Genomic DNA, 14,539 nt, shown 5'->3' with positions numbered 1-14,539 from the left:
TACCTGCCTGAAAGTAACGCTCATGGCTCTGGAGATGAAGGTAAAACACAAAATGACCGATGCATGCTTCGACGAGAACATGTCATTCTGGCACGAACGTCTTCCCAAGGGGAACAAGTGCCCGACCAGTTTGGAGGAGGCGAAGAAAATCGTGTGTCCTCTGGATTTACCGCACGTGAAATACCATGTGTGCATGAACAATTTCATCATTTATCGGGACGAGCACGCGGAGTCTACCATATGTCCGGTGTGCGGCGTCACTCGATACAAGAAGAGGAAGAAAGCTCCTCGAAAAGTGGTGTGGTACTTTCCGATCACTCCTCGTCTGCAGCGGTATTTCGCGGACCCTAAGGTAGCAAAGCTCCTGCGTTGGCACGCGGATAGGGAGGAGGAGAAGCGAGAAGATGACGCAAATGATCCGGAGATAGATAAAAAAGACAAGATGCTGAGTCACCCTAAGGATGCGAGCCAGTGGCAAGCGTTGAACTTCGAAGACCTAGAATTTGGGAACGATCCAAGGAACATCGTGCTGGGCGCGAGCACCGATGGAGTCAATCCGTTTGGCAGCCAGAGAAGCACACATAGCACCTGGCCTGTGTTTGTGTGGATGTACAACCTTCCCCCTGGTTGTGCATGAAGAGGAAGTACATTCACATGAGTATGCTAATTGAAGGACTGAAACAACCAGGGAACGAGAAAGAGGAGCTTGACACGCTGTGGAAAACGCCAGCCAATACGTGGGACGCCGCAGAGAAAGAATATTTCCCTATGAGAGCCGCGCTGCTCACGACGGTGCACGACTATCTCGGTTACGGATATCTCGCGGGGCAGGTGGTCCACGGATTTTCTGGATGTGTCAGGTGCATGGATGACACAACGTATCGCCAGCTAGATAGAGATCCCGGGTCTTCGAAAACCGTGTTCATGGGACATCGAAGGTGGCTTCGCGACGATGACCCGTGGAGAAAACGCAAGGATCTATTCGATGGTGAAACCGAACCCCGAGGACGCCCGCGTACGAGGAGCGGCGAGGAAATAGACGAGCTGTTGAAAAATTGGAAAGACTGCCCACTGCCGGGAAAGAAGCAAAAGGCGCCAGAGCCGGGAAAGAAGCAAAAGGCGCCAGAGCCGCTGCTGAAGGTATGGAAAACGAGGTCTGTTTTCTGGGACTTGCCGTACTGGAAGATCCACCGTGTGCCTCACAGCCTTGATGTCATGCATATCACGAAGAACGTGTGCGAGAGTCTGCTTGGTACCCTGCTCAACATGCCAGAGAGGACCAAAGATGGGCCGAAAGCAAGGGCAGACTTGAAATCAATGGGCATCAGGCAGGAGCTTCACGCTATATATGATGATGATGATGATGAGGCGAAGCAGGACACGGAAAGTCGTCGCAAAGGCAAAAAGGCCAAGAAGACCGGAAATGACTACCCTCCCGCGTGCTTCACTCTAAGTCAGGAGGAGATCGAGCAGTTTTTCACCTGCCTCGTAGAAGTAAAACTTCCTTACGGTTACGCGGGGAAGATAAGCAGATACCTAGACCTAGCGAAGCTGAAGTTCAGCGGGATGAAGTCTCACGACTGTCACGTGCTGATGACGGAGATACTTCCAGTTGCAATCCGTGGGATCATGGACGCGCACGTCCGTGAAACGCTATTTGGCCTATGCAACTTTTTCGACGTCATCTCTCGGAAGTCTGTTGGCGTGAGGCAACTCAGAAGGCTACAGGAAGAGATCGTGGTGATACTATGCGAGCTTGAGATGTACTTCCCGCCCGCATTCTTCGACGTTATGGTGCATCTGCTGGTCCATATCGTGGACGATATCATCCAACTCAGGCCGACGTTCCTGCATAGCATGATGCCGTTCGAAAGGATGAATGGTGTCATCAAAGGATACGTTCGCAACATGTCACGTCCAGAGGGAAGCATAGCCAGGGGCTTTCTGACCGAAGAGTAAATCTCCTACTGCACGAATTATCTAGGCATCGAGAACCCCGTTGGTCTGCCCGTCAACAGGCACCTCGGCAGGCTCGCTGGATGGGGTCACCGTGAGGGTCGCCGCGAAATGCATGTCGACTTTGAGGGTCGACTCGCCGACTTTGAAAGAGCAAACCTAGTCGCGCTACAACACATAGACGTGGTCGATCCTTGGGTGGTAGTGCACAAAACCTTTATTAAGAAGACGTACAATGACCGAGGCCAACAGAGGACGGACGGAGATATACTCAAAGAGCACAACTCATGTTTCACGCGTTGGTTCAAGCAGAAGCTTCTATCGTACCCTTTACATCAGGATTCTTCCGCGGAAGAACAACTCATATTCGCCTTGTCACAGGGCGCCGAGCACAACCTGATGACCTATGAGGCGTACGATATCAACGGCTACACATTCTACATCGAGGCCAAGGACATGAAGAGCGATGGTTATCAGAACTCCGGGGTAACGATGGAATCCTACACCGGTAACGACAAGGACAGATACTACGGAAGGATCGAGGAGATCTGGGAGCTGAGCTACGCTGGAGAGAAGGTCCCGATGTTCCGTGTCAGATGGGCCAAGAGCGTCCTAAAAGAAGACCGGTATTTCACCACCATGGTTATACCCGAAGCCAAATCCAAGACCGCAGGCGCAAACGTCACCGCGAAAAATGAGCCATGGGTACTGGCTTCCCAAGTGGACCAATGCTTCTTCATTACCGACCCGTCAAAGCCCAATCGTGTTGTCGTGAGGAGAGGCAAAAGGAAGATCATCGGAATGGATGGAGTAGCCAATGAGCAAGACTTCGACAAGTACGGCGACTCGAGAATCGAACATGACGACGATGATGAAGTACCAGCATACACCACAAGAAGAAGCAGGACCACCCAACCTAAAGGACGTCCGTTCCACAGAAGAACTCCATTTGCGAAAAAGAAGGGCAAGAAGATTGTGAACAGATAGCTAGCTAAGAGATCGATTGTATTTAAATCGTAGCCTTCATTTCTCGATTGTATTTCATGGGCACTTTTTGAACTATCATGAATATTTTTAAATTTCATGGACACTCGATCTCGATCCCCCTCCATCTCGATCGCTATCCCACCTCGCCAGATCCGGTCCCCCTCGCCGCCGAGCACCCCCCGGTCCACCGGCCCCCCGCACCCCGCGCACCCTCCCCCGCTCCACCGGCATTACTGTTTGATGATATTTTTAAAAAAATTATTACTGTCTTTTAAAAAAATTATTACTGTTATGATTTAAACAAGTTTGAACATATTTAAACACAAATAAATATGAAACAGCATTTAAAATGCATAAAAAAAATTGTGGAGCCTAGGAATCGAACCCAGGACCTCCTGGTGTGAGAACTAGCTGCTGACCAGTCGAGCTAGTAGAGGGAACTTGGTGTGGACCAGGTCAGGTAGAAGATAACCTGTTGGCTCGAGCAGAAATAAAAAAACAATACTAATGGCGCACCAGGGTGAGGTGCGCCATTAGTATGGATGTACTTATGGCGCACCGAGGGGATAAAGTGAACAATGCTGCCCTCACGAAGATGAGCAAGGCCCTGTCTACTTGGAAAAGCAATGTGAAGAGAATGATCGAGAAAGGTGAGAGTTATGAGAAGATCAAGGAGAAAAATCCTTCGATCACCGAAGATGACTACAACGACTTCAAGATCAATTGCTCGAGCACCGCAAACTCCGAATCAAGTAAGTGGGGGAAAGAAATGCGGGAGCTGAACTTAGGGGAACACACACTCGGTCCCGGCGGTTACAGAGTGGCGGAGCCTATATGGGACAAGGAGGAGGCGGACCGTGCCGAGCAAGGCCTACCGCCCCTCTTCGATAAATACGGTGACAAGCAGACCAGGAACTTTGTCAGGGCCCGGTACAAGAAGGACCCGAAAACAAAGGAGCTTACCACGGATCCGAAGACCAGGGCGCTTGAGCTTGTTCTGGTAAGGAATACACCCCCTCGTAATTAGCTCCATATGGTTGCATTCTAATTAATGAAGCCAAATTTCTAAATGGTTCACATTCCTTCCGCAGGCGACTGAAAGCAGTAGCGCGGGGTCGACTAAGAGAAACCCTTGGGACACCACTCTAAATAGGGCGTTGAATGTAATGAAGAACAAGGATAAGCTCAGTAAGCCGATGTCAGCTGGTCGTGTGGCCGGCAAAGGCTTGTCGACAAAATGGTCGTCATACTATGACACTGCTGGGCGAAAGGAGAAAAAGACCAGCTCGGAAAGCCAGGCGCGCGAGGTTCAAGAACTCAGGGCACAGGTGGCGCGGATTCCAGAGATTGTCCAAGAGCAAGTGCAACAACAACTCGGAGCGACGATCACCGCCATTGTGCCTACCTTGATCCAGGGGATTAGTGCGTGGATTGCGGGCGGCCAACAGGGGCCGCCCCCGATTCCTAGCTTCACGGCCAGCAACTCGCTGAACGCGATGGCGGGGCCATTGGTGTCTCCGGCGGAGGCGGCATTGGTGTCTCCGACGCCGGCACGGGAGCTTAATGCACCCGGGTGTACGCCGGCCGGCACCTCTGCAGCAAGCGGCCCCTCCGTCAACTGCACGCCCGCCGTTGGCGGTGCCTCGACATTAGCCGAGCTCGACGCCATCATCTCGGTAACTAATTAAGCCTCTCTCGGCCGAGGACTTCATCTCCTTGCCTTTGACTGGGCATCCCTAACGCCCTACATGTTTTCGCAGGGCGCCGCCGAAGTTCCGTGCACTCTCCTGCACTTCGTGAACAACGAGTTGGTCGATGTCACCTAGGGCAAAATCGTTCAACCGGGCAACCCCTTGTTCCACGGTACCCCGATGCCACCCAACTTGTTTAGGGTTCAACTGGTTCGGGTGCTGCCAGGCTGCGACGAGGTGTTACCTCCGATTCGACCCATGGGGGCCGACGATGATGACGTGATGAACCTCAGCGCCTGCCTGAGCTGGCCCCTGCTTTGGCCGAAGAGCCAGATTCGTTTGGGGGCGGGGGACACCACCCCAAAGACAACACCGCCAGTCGTGCCGGTGCCAAGTCGGCCCCATGGCAAGACCGCCGCAACGGTGCCGGACATCCCTGTGCCACTGGATCCAAACATGCATATGGCACAGGATCAGAACGACGACGACGACGATACATTTGCCAACGTCGATCAGTACTTTGCCGATCATGGGGATGGTGGCGACTTCATGGGGCCTCCTTCTCAAGAACCCAACCCAACAAAAGACGTGTGCGATCTAGCTGGTACCGCGGAGAAGCCAAGTTGCAACAGGCGTCGTCTGCAGTTCAGCTCTCAGGAGACGCCTCCAGCTGCCGACTTCACCGAGCCTCAGATAGGCGAGGTGCGAAATATGATCAGCCCCAACACACTCAAGAAGGCGGTCTGTGAGCAGAACTCGGTCCCATTACAGGAGATCAAGACGAAGGCACGCAAAAGAAAGACTAACAAGGGTGCGGGCCAGCCGGCACCGAGAGACGATCCATGCTCAGGACGGGCCACCTTCAACTGCGGATATCTCGAGGAGGGTGCATGTGGCGGGTAGGCCGATGCTACCAAGAAATATGCTCGATGCTGCAACCGGTGCTATGCGGAGTCTGCATGACAGTGTTCTTTCTTTGGAGAAGCGGCGTCTCCGAGAGAAGGATGTGGCATACCCGGTTTTCGCGGCCAAGGTGCCAGAGGGCAAGGGCTTTGTGGATAACTCCATCGGGGGTACGATCGTCCTGCAGTTTGATGACATCCACGCTATGTTGAACCTTCATCCGCTGCACTACACCTTCGTTCGGCTATTTTCGCTGAGTATGGAGATGCGGATCATTCGCGACAAGACCCCGGACATCGTGATAGTCGACCCCTTCTACATGCGTGCCAAGATCTTGGGCAGCGCTGGGGACCGGCAAGTCGCGAGTTCTTACCTCGAAGGCGTCATTCTGGCAAACCAAGATAAGGACAACTTCCTCGTGCCTTACTTTCCCGAGTAAGTCCTCCCCTCAACCGCCCCGTAACATATGAATTCTTAGATTTTGATCGTTTTTCTTTTAACATTCCGTGTTTTCTGCAGTGACACACATTGCACGCTCATCCTCCTAAGCCCCAAATATTCCATGGCCACGTATTTCGACCCGGACCGTCAGTCGAACGTAGACTACACAAATGTCAAGAAGGTTCTTGATGATGTTCTCCCCGGCTACGTCAAATCTGGAGGCACCTTCACCAGGCCTATTCGTAAGTACGGCAAGCACGTGTTCTCCCACAACACGACATTCTGCTGCGTCAAGCAGCCGCCTGGCGGTCAGAAGGGTGCCTACTATGCCATCCATCACATGCGGGCGATCGTACGGGACCATCATCAACTACTGCTATCGAGTAGACTCAAAGATTGGGCCGCGAGCGTGTCGGCAATCCAGGACGCGGACATCAGACAAGAATTCTTTCGCATCCAGTTGGAGTTTGCGGAAATCATCCATCAAGATGTCCTTCGTACCTCGGGGCAGTTCTACCTCAGAAATCAACCGTCCAACAATGACATCGACACAATCCTACAAATACAGGCTGACAACGCCCGTGGTTTCATGACTCCCACGATAGACGGCGGCTTCATCCACGCTCCAGTCCCTTGAGTCGAGTCGAAAGCAGTGATGCTGTGTCTAGTTCTGAAACATCGATTGGCTCATGTTGTAATTAAACTTTAATGAACTTGTAGTATGTCTCTTTGGTTTCGAGAGTCCTTCAACTTAGATGTAATCGATGCTATTAATGTCTTGCTTTTCTCTTCCGATCGTTCTGTTGCATACTTATATATTGCTTATGTATTGTCTGTGAATTGGTACTAACGTTTCGTTTGGCTACTGCATAGCGATGCCGTGGTATGTCGTGTACAAGGGTAAGGTTCCCGGAGTCTACGACGACTGGGAGGAGTGTCGGAGACAGGTTCACCGATTCTGCGGTAACAGTTACAAAGGGTACGCCACTAGGGCCGAGGCCGAATCTAGATACGCCCGCTATCTAGCGGGAGAGGGGAGGGAGCGTTGGAGGAACCGGATGAAGACGAGTTTCATCGTGATGATGCTCATCGTGATGACCGCAGATCTCTTCTATGTGATGGTAGTTTAGATGATCGATATCGACTTGTAATGTGAAGACAAACTCGCGGTCTCGAGACTTGTAATATAATGATTCATACTTATACATTTTGTTCGGTCTTTTCAATTCGGAGACTAATATGATGAATTGTATTCGGAGACTAAAATGATGAATTGTATTCAGAGACTAATCTTCTATTGTATTCGATGAATCTGTTGTTGATGTGTGCTGTCTATATTTTGTCCAATTATACATTTTGTAACCTGTGCAAAAAACATAAAATAAAAAAATAAAAAAAACCTAATATTCATACTAATGGCGCATCACATCATAGTGCGCCATTAGTATGCCAAAGGATACTAATGGCGCATCACTAAACAGTGCGCCATTAGTATGCCGAAGTTACTAATGGCGCATCCTGCTGTAGTGCGCCATTAGTATGCCAAAGCACCTGGGTATACATGGCCCCCTGGGAGGCATACTAATGGCGCACTGTTGTATATACTAATGGCGCATCCGGGGTGCGCCATTAGTATACCAGATACTAATGGCGCACCAGTGGTGCGCCATTAGTAAAATATACTAATGGCGTGCTACTAATGGCGCACCACTAATGCGCCATTAATGGCCAGATTAGGTGCGCCATTAGTAGGCCTTTTTCTAGTAGTGATGACAGAAGAGTGCAGGATGCCATCCCCCCTTCCCTCTCCTTATAAAGGAACGGGACCGGGGCTCGGCCGCCTCGCTTGGCCAATCCAGCCGCCGGAGGCGCAGGGAATCGAGACCGACCCGCTGCCCCAACCAGCGACGGCCCGGTTTCCCGCCTCCACCGCTCGCCACCCCAAGTGCATGGAGGACGCGTGGCGAACGTGCAAAACCGAGGGGACGGGTGAAGCGACCTCTCCCCACCCCATGATCGTGGGGTGTGGACGCCTTGAAGACCGCGACCCAGCCCCGCGCAGTAAATGAGCCGCGCCTCCATGCCTCCCTCTTTTTATGGGGAAGGCACGAGCCGCCTCTTTACCACGATGTGACGCATGCATGCGGAAACCGCCCCACGCATGTCGCCCATGTCACGTGCACCCCTCCACGTCGCGCGTTCAACGCGGGTCGTGGGGAAGCGCGGCGGACGGAAAATTACCGGGGTAAAAACCGACCCTCCTGCCCGCGCACCATTTTGGGCCTGGCCCAACAACGTGTTGCACTTATGTGTGGCCCAGGCCCGGGGGCTCCTGTCGGTGTACAAAAGAAGGGGCACACCTTTGTACCCCTTTACTTGTGCACGGGCAATCGGAGCCGCGCCCACGGCCGCACCAAGCAGGACAGGGGAGGTGAACTGATGACCCACAAGTATAGGGGATCTATCGTAGTCCTTTCGATAAGTAAGAGTGTCGAACCCAACGAGGAGCAGAAGGAAATGATAAGCGGTTTTCAGCAAGGTATTCTCTGCAAGCACTGAAATTATAGGTAACAGATAGTTTTGTGATAGGGTAATTGGTAACGAGCAACAAGTAACAAAAGTAAATAAAGTGCAGCAAGGTGGCCCAATCCTTTTTGTAGCAAAGGACAAGCCTGGACAAACTCTTATATAAAGAAAAGCGCTCCCGAGGACACATGGGAATTATCGTCAAGCTAGTTTTCATCACGTTCATATGATTCGCGTTCGGTACTTTGATAATTTGATATGTGGGTGGACCGGTGCTTGGGTGCTGTCATTACTTGGACAAGCATCCCACTTATGATTAACCTCTATTGCAAGCATCCGCAACTACAACAAAAGTATTAAGGTAAACCTAACCATAGCATGAAACATATGGATCCAAATCAGCCCCTTACGAAGCAACGCATAAACTAGGGCTTAAGCTTCTGTCACTCTAGCAACCCATCATCTACTTATTACTTCCCAATGCCTTCCTCTAGGCCCAAATAATGGTGGAGTGTAGTCGACGTTTACATAACACCACTAGAGGAGAGACAACATACATCTCATCAAAATATCGAACGAATACCAAATTCACATGACTACTAATAGCAAGACTTCTCCCATGTCCTCAGCAACAAACGTAACTACTCACAAAGCATATTCGTGTTCATAATCAGAGGGGTATTAATATGCATATAGGATCTGAACATATGATCTGACACCAAATAAACCGACTAGCATCAACTACAAGGATTAATCAACACTACTAGCAACCTACAGGTACCAATCCCGGACTTAGAGACAAGAATTGGATACAAGAGATGAACTAGGGTTTGAGAGGAGATGGTGTTGGTGAAGATGTTGATGGAGATTGCCTCTCCCGATGAGAGGAGGGTTGGTGATGACAATGGCGATGATTTCCCCCTCCCGGAGGGAAGTGTCCCCGGCAGAACAGCTCTGCAGGAGCCCTAGATTGGTTCCGCCACGGTTCTGTCTCGTGGCGGCGGAGTCTCGTCCCGAAATCTTGCTTATGATTTTTCTTCGGACGAAAGACTTCATATAGCAGAAGATGGGCACCGGAGGGCCAACAGGGGGCCCACGAGGTAGGGGGCAAGTCCCCCACCCTCGTGGCCAGGGTGTGGGCCCCCTGTTGTATTTCTTCCGCTCAGTATTTTTATTATTTCCAAAAATAACTTTCGTGGAGTTTCAGGACTTTTGGAGTTGTGCAGAATAGGTCTCTAATATTTGCTCCTTTTCCAGCCCAGAATTCCAGCTGCCGGCATTCTCCCTCCTTATGCAAACCTTGTAAAATAAGAGAGCATAGGCATAAGTATTGTGACATAATGTGTAATAAAAGCCCATAATGCAATAAATATCAATATAAAAGCATGATGCAAAATGGACGTATCAACTCCCCGAAGCTGAGACCTCGCTTGTCCTCAAGCGGAAGCCGATAACGAGAAATATGTCCACATGTTTAGAGGTAGAGGTGTCGATAAAATAAAATACGGACATGAGGGCATCATGATTGTTCTCATAGCAGCAACATATATGGATAATGTCATATGATTTCTTATGCTCAAGTAATAATCTATTCACAATGCAAAGTATGAATCAGAAACTTTATTGAGAACTAACAAACTATAATCTCAGTCATTGAAGCAATTGCAATTTATCATAACATCAGAAAGAGTCTATGTCAGAGCTTTCTAGCAAGTCCACATACTCAACTATCATTTAGTCTTTCATAATTGCTAACACTCACGCAATACTTGTGGTTACGGAGTTTTAACCGGACACAGAGAAAGATAGGGGCTTATAGTTTCGCCTCCCAACCTTTTACCTCAAGGGTAATGTCAACAATAATAGCTCATGCTAACTTACATCCAATTAGATATATCTATCAGGATCTTTCCAACACCCTGTGCTTGCCAAAGGATAAAATGTAAAAAGGAAGGTGAAGATCACCATGACTCTTGCATAAGGAAGAAGATATAATAAAAGATAGGCCCTTCGCAGAGGGAAGCAGAGGTTGCCATGCGCTTTCAGGGTTGGATGCACAAAATCTTAATGCGAAAGAACGTCACTTTATATTGCCACTTGTGATATGAACCTTTATTATGCAGTCCGTCGCTTTTATTTCTTCCACATCACAAGATCGTATAAAGCTTATTTCCTCCACACCAATCAATCATACATATTTAGAGAGCAATTTTATTGCTTGCACCGATGACAACTTACTTGAAGGATCTTACTCAATCCATAGGTAGATATGGTGGACTCTCATGGCAAAACTGGGTTTAAGGGTATTTGGAAGCACAAGTAGTATCTCTACTTGGTGCAAAGAATTTGGCTAGCATGAGGGGGAAAGGCAAGCTCAACATGTTGGATGATCCATGACAATATACTTTATCTCAGATATAAGAAAACATAACCCATTACGTTGTCTTCCTTGTCCAACATCAACTCTTTAGCATGTCATATTTTAATGAGTGCTCCCAATCATAGAAGATGTCCAAGATAGTATATTTATATGTGAAACCTCTCTTTCTTTATTACTTCCTATTAATTGCAACGATGACCAAAGCTATGTTTGTCAACTCTCAACAATTTTTAATCATCATACTCTTTCTATGTGAAGTCATTACTCTCAATAAGATCAATATGATCTCTTTTTTATTTCTTTTTTATTCTTTTCTCTTTTCTTTTATTCACTCAAGATCATAGAAAAATAATCAAGCCCTTGACTCAACACTAATCTTTATTATATATAGCTCACGGAGTCGATTACATAAAGGGATCATAAAGCAAAACTCAAAACTAGATCATACCAAAACTTTATTCTACTAGATCAAGATACTACTAATAGGATCAAACTAAGAAAAACGGTAAAGATAGGATATGTGGTGGTGATATGATACCGGGGCATCTCCCCCAAGCTTGGCAGTTGCCAAGGGGAGTGCCCATACCCATGTGATTATGTCTCCTTCTTCGGGGATGGTGATGTGATATTCTTGGCGATAATGGCCCTCATGATACGATTCTCTTCCTCGAGCTTATTGAGTTGCTGCTTGAGATCCATTATCTCCTTACGAAGCTTCCGTGTAACTGCTAAAGCTCCTTGCACCCAAGGGTGTTGCATAGCTGCGGGAGAACAAGTGACACTCTTCTTCATATTTTTATAAGAAAGAAATCTAACATTGGAAGGGATAACCGATTTTGGAATAGCTGAGCTCTGTAGTTCCCCCATCGTGAATCCAGCCCAGAAGCGAGAAGTGACTTCTTGATCCTCCTCCATGGCATCTATCCTCATCAAATCAACCTCCATCTCTTCCTCCGTTGCTGGCCCAAAGTGGTCAGCATCGCTGTTTGTCCTTGGTCTCGATGCCGGATGAGACACCCGGCTCTCTCCGACTGACTCTTGAGAAGACATCTTGCTCTAATCTGCAGCAGCAACAGCTCGAAACAAGAACAAAGGACAATTGCGTGATACAAGAGTCAAAACCTTCGGGAGATTATATAATGAATTTTTACCGACCAAAATACGTATCGTGCAAGAAAACGGAGTCCGGAGAGCACACAAGGTGCCCACGAGGTAGGGGGCACGCCTAGGGGGTAGGGCGCGCCCTCCACCCTCGTGGAGGCCTCGTGTCCTTCCCGGACTGCTTCTTATTTTTCTATTTTTATAAATATTCCAAAACGGAGAAAAATTGCCATTAGAACTGTTTTGGAGTCGGTTTACTTACCGTACCACATACTTATTCCTTTTCGGAGTCTGAAACGTTCCGGAAAGTGTCCCTTATGTATTCCTCCGGGGTTACGGTTTCAATAACATTAGTTGCAACATTTATAGGATTACCCGAGATATAATGTTTGATTCTTTGACCGTTCACCACCTTCGGATTTGTGCCTTCGAAGTTATTAATTTTTATGGCACCGGAACGATAGACCTCCGCGATAACGTAAGGGCCTTCCCATTTAGAGAGAAGTTTTCCTACAAAAAATCTTAAACGAGAGTTCTATAGGAATACATAATCACCTACATTAAACTCACGCTTTTGTATTCTTTTGTCATGCCATCTTTTAACTTTTTCTTTAAACAATTTGGCATTCTCATAAGCTTGGGTTCTCCATTCATCAAGTGAGCTAATGTCAAATAACCTCTTCTCACCGGCAAGTTTGAAATCATAATTGAGCTCTTTAGTAGCCCAATAAGCCTTATGTTCTAGTTCGAGAGGTAAGTGACATGCTTTTCCATAAACCATTTTATACGGAGACATACCCATAGGATTTTTATATGCGGTTCTGTAGGCCCATAATGCATCATCAAGTTTATTGGACCAATTCCTTCTAGATCTACTAACAGTCTTTTGCAAAATTAATTTGAGCTCTCTGTTGCTCAATTCTACTTGACCACTAGACTGTGGGTGATAAGGAGATGCAATTCTATGATTAACATCATATTTAGCAAGCATTTTTTGGAAAGCACCATGAATAAAATGTGAACCACCACCAGTCATTAAATATCTAGGGACTCCAAACATCGGAAAAATAACTTATTTAAGCATTTTAATAGAAGTGTTATGATCAGCACTACTAGTTGGAATAGCTTCTACCCACTTAGTAACATAATCGACATCAACTAAAATATGTGTGTATCCATTAGAGGCAGGAAAAGGTCCCATATAATCAAAGCCCCAAACATTAAATGGTTCAATAACAAGTGAATAATTCATAGGCATTTCTTGACGTCTACTAATATTACCAATTCTTTGACATTCATCACAAGATAAGACAAACTTACGGGCATCCTTGAAGAGAGTAGGCCAATAAAAACCGGATTGCAATACCTTATGTGCAGTTCTATCTCCCGCGTGGTGTCCTCCATAAGCCTCGGAGTGACACTTGCGTAGGATCTTTTCCTGTTCATGCTCAGGTACACAACGTCTAATAACACCATCTACTCCTTCTTTATAAAGATGTGGGTCATCCCAAAAGTAATGTCTCAAATCATAGAAGAACCTTTTCTTTTGCTGGTATGTGAAACTAGGTGGTATAAATTTGGCAACAATGTAATTAGCATAATCAGCATACCATGGAGCAGTACGAGAAGCGTTTATGACATTTAATTGTTCATCAGGAAAGCTATCATCAATGGGTAGTGGGTCATCAAGCACATTCTCTAACCTAGACAAGTTGTCCGCAACGTGGTTCTCAGCTCCCTTTCTATCAATAATATGCAAATCAAATCCTTGTAGCAAGAGAACCCATCTAACAAGTCTAGGTTTAGCGTCTTTCTTTTCCATAAGATATTTAATAGTAGCATGATCAGTGTGAATAATTACTTTAGAATCAACAATATAAGGTCTGAACTTATCACAAGCAAATACAAATGCTAAGAATTCTTTTTCAGTAGTAGCATAATTTCTCTGAGCATTGTCTAGAGTTTTACTAGCATATTGAATAACATTTAATTTCTTATCAACTCTTTGCCCTAGAACAGCACCTACAACATAATCACTAGCATCACACATAATTTCAAAAGGTAAATTCCAATCAGGTGGCTAAACAATAGGTGCAGAGATCAATGCTTTCTTAAGTATTTCAAATGCTTCTACACAATCATCATCTAAGACAAATGGTATATCTTTTTGTAATAAATTAGTCGGAGGCCGAGAAATTTTTGAGAAGTCCTTAATGAACCTCCTATAAAAACCGGCGTGAGCAAGGAAACTTCTTATACCTTTGATGTCCTTGGGACATGGCATCTTTTCAATAGCATCAACCTTGGCTTTATCAACTTCAATACCTCTTTCAGAAACTTTATGCCCCAAGACAATACCTTCATTAACCATAAAGTGGCACTTTTCCCAATTCAAGAAAAGATTAGTTTCTTCACATCTCTGCAAAACTCGATCAAGGTTGCTCAAGCAATCATCAAAAGAGGATCCATAGACAGAGAAATAGTCAATGAAAACCTCACAAATCTTTTCACAAAAGTCAGAGAATATAGCCATCATGCATCTTTGAAAGGTAGC

Source organism: Triticum aestivum, chromosome 7D, assembly GCF_018294505.1.
Source record: "Triticum aestivum cultivar Chinese Spring chromosome 7D, IWGSC CS RefSeq v2.1, whole genome shotgun sequence".
Classification (NCBI taxonomy): domain Eukaryota; kingdom Viridiplantae; phylum Streptophyta; class Magnoliopsida; order Poales; family Poaceae; genus Triticum; species Triticum aestivum.
The sequence above is the reverse complement of the archived record's forward strand: the minus strand, read 5'-3'. Positions refer to the sequence as shown.